Source organism: Mirounga leonina, unplaced genomic scaffold, assembly GCF_011800145.1.
Source record: "Mirounga leonina isolate KUSES-001 unplaced genomic scaffold, KU_Mleo_1.0 Mir_94, whole genome shotgun sequence".
Taxonomy (NCBI): domain Eukaryota; kingdom Metazoa; phylum Chordata; class Mammalia; order Carnivora; family Phocidae; genus Mirounga; species Mirounga leonina.
This window is the reverse complement of record NW_023270855.1, coordinates 56,709,307-56,716,147: the sequence shown is the minus strand read 5'-3', so window position 1 is coordinate 56,716,147 and position 6,841 is coordinate 56,709,307. Positions and strand designations below refer to the sequence as shown.

At 54.7% G+C, this 6,841-nt stretch overlaps 1 non-coding gene across 1 annotated transcript; it reads right to left on the bottom strand.

Annotated features, from left to right (window-relative positions):
* Nucleotides 1-6,491: 6,491 nt before the first annotated feature.
* Nucleotides 6,492-6,598, bottom strand: LOC118006110. The gene has a single exon (XR_004677946.1). It is a non-coding gene; the product is annotated as a U6 spliceosomal RNA (small nuclear RNA).
* Nucleotides 6,599-6,841: the final 243 nt, after the last annotated feature.

Sequence of the window (6,841 nt, the reverse complement as noted above, 5' to 3'; positions counted from 1 at the left end):
CCGGCTCCACCTGCTGCCGCCGCCGCCGCCGCCGCCGCTGCTGCTTCCCGGGCCCCGTGCGCGCCGCCGAGGGGGGCGCGCGCCCGGGGAGGCCTGCGGATCCCCACCCAGCCCGCCTCCCGGCCGGCCGGCGCGGTGACCTTGGGCACGGCGCGCCCCGCCCCGCCCCGGGGCCGCGGCCCCTCCCGGCGGGGTGGCCCGGGCCGCCGCCGGGCCTCGGTTTCCCCATCTGGCAGAGAAAGGGCCCGGCCGCCCCCATCTAGACCGCCGACTCTGTCATGGCGCGACCTGGACGCGGGCCAGGGACATGCTCTGTAACCTTGGCTCACGGGCTGTTTTCTCTCGGAGCCTCGGTTTCCTCTTCTGTAGGAAGGCCGAGGTAATCCCGCCGACCTCATGGGAGCCATCCCTTCAACGCACATTGATTGAGCGCCTACTGTGTGCCAGGCCCTGCTCCAGGACCCGCGGGTGGGTTGGGGGTGGGGGGTACAAAGCCCCAGCCCTGGCCGAGATGACATGAGACAGACGGACAAATGCACGAGCCCAAATCCCTGGCAGGTCAGCCGGTGGTGACCGCTATGGGGCAAATGAAGCAGCAGGGAGAGTCGGGGGGAAGCGCCGGGGTAAGGTTTTAAACAGGACGGTCAGAGAGGCCTGCTGGACCTGAAGGTGAGAGAGCCCTGCTCGGGGTGGGGGCGGGGGTGGCTTAGTCAAGGAGGCGGGGGGGGGGGGGGGGGGGGGAATAGCAAGTGCAAGGGCCCTGAGGCAGCACCGAGCCTGGCACTGCAGAGGCAGAGCCAGCAGCTTAATGCGTTCACCCAGGGGCCCTGCACTCAGAAGGGCCTGTGCTTGGGTTCATGACCTGCTGTTGTGGTCTGGAAATTCCTAATAGTTTTTGAACAAGAGGTCTCACAATTTTGTTCTACATTGGGCCGAGCAAATTCTGTAGCTGGTGCCAGGCGCATGACGGATGATGCAGGGCCTTGGGGGCTGGGGAGAGACTTGGGCTTTTACTGCAAGGGAGGCTGGGAGGTGGGAGCCCTGGACGGGGGAGGGCCGGCCTAACTGGGATTTTGATAGGATCTCTCTTGCTGCCATGTGGAGAACAGGCCCCAAAGAAGCTGGTGAAGTAATGCACAGTTAACCCGGCAAGTGCTAAATGCAGTCTCTTAATTACCACCACCATCATTATCAACTATGCAGCTTGCCTCTCTGGATGTGTATGATTTCTTTGGGCCTTGGGTTTTCCCAACCTGTAAAACGGAGAGTTCGGACCCCAGACACCTTTCCTGGGCAGATGAAAGGCCAGACAAGTATAAGATGAATAAGCAAAATGTAAGGTTCCTCCTGTCCCCCCCCCCCCGCCCGCCAGAAAAACACAAAACCCTTCAAGATAAATGCTGCTTTAATGTTTTTTAAAATAAAAAGTCATACCAAAAAAAATTCATGCTGAGCAGAATATCAGTGTGTTAAATAAAAATGGTATCTGATGGGGCCAGAGATGAGTAAGGAAAATGTGGGTCCCCCTCGTCCTGATGCTATAAGAAAAAAAGGAACACCTTTTTGGAAAATTCTTCAATATTCCTGTCGGGTTCTGGAACACGCAGACCCCACTCATCGTATCAGAGTCCCCGATGCAGATGGGCTATAGAATTTTTGGGCAAGGCAAAATGAAAATGCAGTGTCTCTTATTGAAAAATTATTAGGAATTTAGGAACTTCAAGATGTTGACAACACAGCATTAAGCTGAGTTCAGGTCCTATGGGACACCATGAGCCCCACACCAGACACCCTTTCTCCTGGGAAGCCGCCTGTGTCTGAGCCTGATCTAGTATTCAGGCATTTGGGGATCAAACACTCCCATTTTAGCAGACCCCAGGCTTGGCTGGCAGGGGCAGAGCTGGACAAGAGAGACGCCCCCCACCCCAGCCCAGTGGGGTCAGGGCTGGGCCTTTCAGCAGGCAGAGAAGCCCAGAATTGTGTCCCAGACCATGAATAAAAATCGACCAACCAAACTGTATATGTTTTTACTATGTGCCATGCTGGGCTTTAAGGATTTTAGCCTTAGGTATTATGACCATTTGAAAGATGGGGAAATTAAGGCACCATGAGGTGAAGTGACCTGGCCAAAGTTACACAGCTGGAAGGTGGCAGGGCCAGGATGTAAAATCAGGTTCTTGGGCCTTTAACCACTATGTGACACAGCCCCTCCAGGTAGGCCATGAAGGCAGCATGGGGGGGTAGGTCGGAGAGGGCCAGGAGCCTTGAGGAAGCAGGACCCTGCCTTCTGGACTGCGACATTGGCATTTTACGTGGAGGGCACTAGGGAGCCATGGGAGGTTTTAGAGCAGAGTTTCTCAGTCAGCCTCTGTACTCCTGACATTCTGGCCTAGATCATTCTCTGTGAGGGCCCATCCTGGGCACTGTGGGGTGTTGAGCCGCATCTCGGGCCCCCACTCGCTCCGTGCCAGGAGCACCTCCCTGCCCAGTCTTGATGAGTGTCCCTGGGGGCCAGATCGTCCCCAGCTGAGAAGCCCTGGCTTAGAGCAGCATACAGGGTCTGCCAGGTAAAAGGCTCTGCTGGTTGCCGGAATGGAGGAAGGCAAGGTGGGAGGCCGGGAGACGGGGTGGGGTGCTCACACTACAGTTCAGGAGAGGGGTAGGCCGGTCTGGGCCACCGCATGGAGGAGCGGTGGGTGAGGGAAAGGCGGGGAGGATGCCACAGCCTGGGACGGAACGGTCTTGACTAGATAGTTAATATGCGGGATTGGGGCTTTCGAGGATCTTACCGTCGGGCAGCACCCCTGTACATCCCTCAGCTCCCACCCATCCCCGACTCTGGGCCCGCATCCTGGTGTTTCCCCTTCCCCGGGGTTCTCAGGGCCATATCTGGGAGCAAGGCAGGGCAGGGATCTGTCTCATGGATCCAACCGTCTGAGACCAGCCTCGCAGCCTGCTTACAAATGAGCGCTGGGCCCCACGGCCTCCGGGGCAGAGCCAGGCACTGGCTGGTGCATGATGGATGGGCTGCAGGGCCATTAATCACAGGCGGGGGAGGAAACAGGTGGCCACCGGCGGCTTGGCTGGGGACCTCCCTCTGGTAGGCCCAGTGGAGCTGGGGCCTCAGCTGTCCAGCTCTGGGTTTGAGCCTCTGGCCTGCCACAGCCTGGCTGGGTGACTTGGGGGCAGTGTGACATTCCCACCCTGCACCTCGTCCCCCCTACCCGCCCCCAACTGGAGCTCTTCCTCCTTCCTTCCTCAGTAAGTATCGACTGCACCTACTCTGTGCCGAGGAGGATTCTAAGTGGAGGTTTAGGGAGCTAAGGAGGATGAAAATCCCTCCTCTTGCAGAGCTAACAGGCTTTAAAAACTTGACTCAAGTCCTGTCTGTCCTCTGCCCGCAGCCCTCCAGGGCTCCCACCTCCCTGGAGTAAAGGCCCGAATCCTCCCCGAGGCCCCTAAGGCCCTGCTTGAACTTCGAAGTCTCTCTCCCTCGCTCACTCTGCTCCAGCCAATCGGGCCTTCTTGCTGTTCCTCCAACACACCAGGCCCGGACCTGTCCCAGGGCCTTTGCATGGGATACTTCCTCTGCTCTGATAGGCATCCCCAAATGCCATTTTGGCTAATTCTTTCCTTTCCTTCCAGGCTTGGCTTAAAGGTCACCTTCTCAATGAGACCTCGTTGTGACTTCCTTGCTTCATTCTGGCAGGGCTGGGACTAGGATAAGTGCAGTTTTGAGTGAGGCACTTTCTTCAGGCATAGAGTTTAAGGGGGTACCAAGAATCTCCGATAACACGAGACACACTGTTTTAGTGCAAACTGTTTTTCTTAATTGCGGTAAAATACACGTAAAATTCACCATTAGAGACATTTAATCCATTCACCATGTTGTGCAATGATCATTTCTACCTAGTTCCAGCACATTCTGTCACCCCCAAAAGAAACCCCATCCCTATCAGGGTCACTCCGCGTCTTCCCTGCCCGCAGCCCTGGGCCCCCACGAGCCCCCTTCCCGTCCGTGGATGAGCCTGTTTTGGACATGTCACCCAGGTGGACTCACACACCACGTGGCCTTCTGTGTCTGGTTCCCTCCCTGAGCGTCGTGGGCTCGGGGTCCGTCCCCGGGGCCGTGCGTGTGGGCGCCTCACTCCTGTTCCTGGCGAAGAGACGCTCCCGTCGGTGGTGGACCGTGTGTGTGTGTATCTGTTCATCTGTTGGTGTTTCCACTTCGGGGCCCCCGTGAATCCTGCTGCTGTGAACATTTGTCTATGTCTTTATGTGGATGAATAATTTCATTTCTCTCGGATATACATGCAGAAGTGGAATTGCTGGGTCACCATGGTAATTCTGCTTCATTTGTGAGGAACTGCTAACCTGTTTCCCACAGCGGGGCCCCGTCTCACATCCTATCCCACCCCCCAGCCGGGCAGGCGGGTTTCGATTTCTCCACGTCTTTGCCAATGCTTGCTGTTGTCCTCTTTTTTTTTTTTTAATTTTTAAAAAGATTTTATTTATTTATTTGACACAGAGAGAGAGAGAGCACAAGCAGGGGGAGTGGGAGAGGGAGACTCCCCGCTGAGCAGGGAGCCGGATGCAGGGCTTGATCCCAGGACCCTGAGATCATGATCCGAGCAGAAGGTAGATGCTTCACCGACTGAGCCACCCAGGTGCCCCCCCAAAATTTCGAAGTTTTAAATGATAACAGGATCCAATCCTGCACTCACCACCCACTTCACCTGCTTCCCGCCTCCCCAGGCCTGTCCTCCCCAAACCAGTAAGAGCTCCACCTTCCCTCCCCTAGACTCATCAGACAGATGAAGGGTGTTAGGGGTTGATTTTGTGGGTTCTCTCTGCCACTGGAATGTCAGCTCCAAGAGGCAGGGATTTTGGTCTGTGTGGGCCACGGCCATATCCCCAGCACCCAGGATGAGGCCTGGCTCACCCTGAGGGGCTGGAGGAGTGGCGAATGGGTGAATGAACACAGGACAGAACGAATGAATGGGTGCACCACCCGGAAAAGCACTTTGCACATGTGGCTGGCACGGGACACCTGGGTTCAAGGTGGGTGGCCCGTGGCGTCCGGTTGGCCAGGGTGCATCACGTGACATGCCCTGACATTGGCATTCTCAGTGAGGCCTTCTCTGACCGGTTTGGTGGCAGGACAAAAAACACCATCATCCAAGTCGTTCCTCATTATGTCTCCCTGTTTTATTATTATTTGAAGATTCAGATATGACTCTGAAAAAACCACGTTGAGCTATGGCCTTGTTTATTCACTGTCCCCCCATCATAGTAAAATGATCCAGGAGAGCCTGTCTTGTGTCCTGGGCGCCCCAGCATGCAGCGGGGATCTGGCCAGAGTAGCCCAGGGATTTCTGCGATGAATAGATGACACACTGATTATTTCGCCCATATTCCAGATGAGGACACTGAGGCTCAGGGGGAACGAGGATGGATTCTATTATTTTTTCTTTAAAGATTTTTATTTATTTATTCATGAGAGACAGAGGGAGAGAGAGAGAGGCAGAGGGAGAGGGAGAAGCAAGCTCCCCGCTGAGCGGGGAGCCCGGTGCAGGACTCAATCCCAGGACCCCGGGATCATGATCTGAGCCGAAGATAGACACTTCACCGACTGAGCCACCCAGGCGCCCCGTTAATGTTAATTAAGTAACAAAAGCAGGTATACTGTTAAGATCCTTGAGTGACCCCACTGGGTCCAGCTTTACAAATATACCCAGAATCTAGTTGTCCCTGAATCTGTCCCCCCTGGGTCATAGGATATGTGTTCCACTCTCTGAGCAAGCTCAGCTTGTCGTTCCCCGGCCCTGTTTCTGGTCTAGGCCCTCTCTCCCCGAGCCTGCTTCCCTTCAGTGGAGAATGGTATTTGGGAACCAAGAACGGGGTGCCGGGTACGCTCAGACTTCGGGGATTTGCTGTTTCCGGAACCCTCCAGTGAGCAGGGCTGAGCAATACCCACACCCACTCCCATTCACGCCTTGTCATTTAAATCTATAGCCTACCTATCAATCTATCAATCATCTATTGATCTTATCAGTTATCCATCACGTGGTTATGTATCATCTCTCCCGCCATCATCCACTTACCATGTTATCTATTACCTACTGGTCGTCCGTCTGTCTCTCAGCTGTCTGTCTTAGGAACTGAGAGTTCCCGCTGATCGCTCCAATCCTATTGCACGGCCCCAGGATTATTTCTTCCCTCTTTCCATAGTTTAACCCCTTCTCCAGCAGGGGAACCAGGCTCAGAGGGAGAGTTTTGAACACAGAGATGAGGTGGTCTCCCTCCCTAGATCCCCTCATATGTTTTATTACTTTCTTTTCTTTTTACAAAATAACTATGATTTTGCTGTGAGATTCTCATGGATGGAAAACTAAATTGAATATTTATTCTGTCCATTTCATTATACCATGTATTGCAATTGCCTATTTAGTGAAAAATAAAGAAACCTATAATTTTTGGCTTAAATTTTTTTAAATGTGGAACATTTCATGAATTTGTGTGACATTCTTATGCAGGGGCCATGCTAATCTTCTCTGTGTCATTCCAATGTTAGCGTGTGTGCTGCCGAAGAGAGCACCCTAATGTACCTTCAGTGAGACCCAAAGTTCCCCCTGCGGTCCCCAAGGCCCCTCATCCCCTGCCTGGTCCCCTCCCTGTCCTCCCCCCCACCTTGCTCACTCTGCTCCAGCCACAAGGACCCCTTCCTTCAACACACCAGGCCCGGTGCTGCCCCAGGGCCTTTGCACGGGCTATGCCTGCTGCCTGGGAGGCTCTTCCTCTCGAAATCACCTGGCCCATCCCTCACTTTCTCACACAGGCC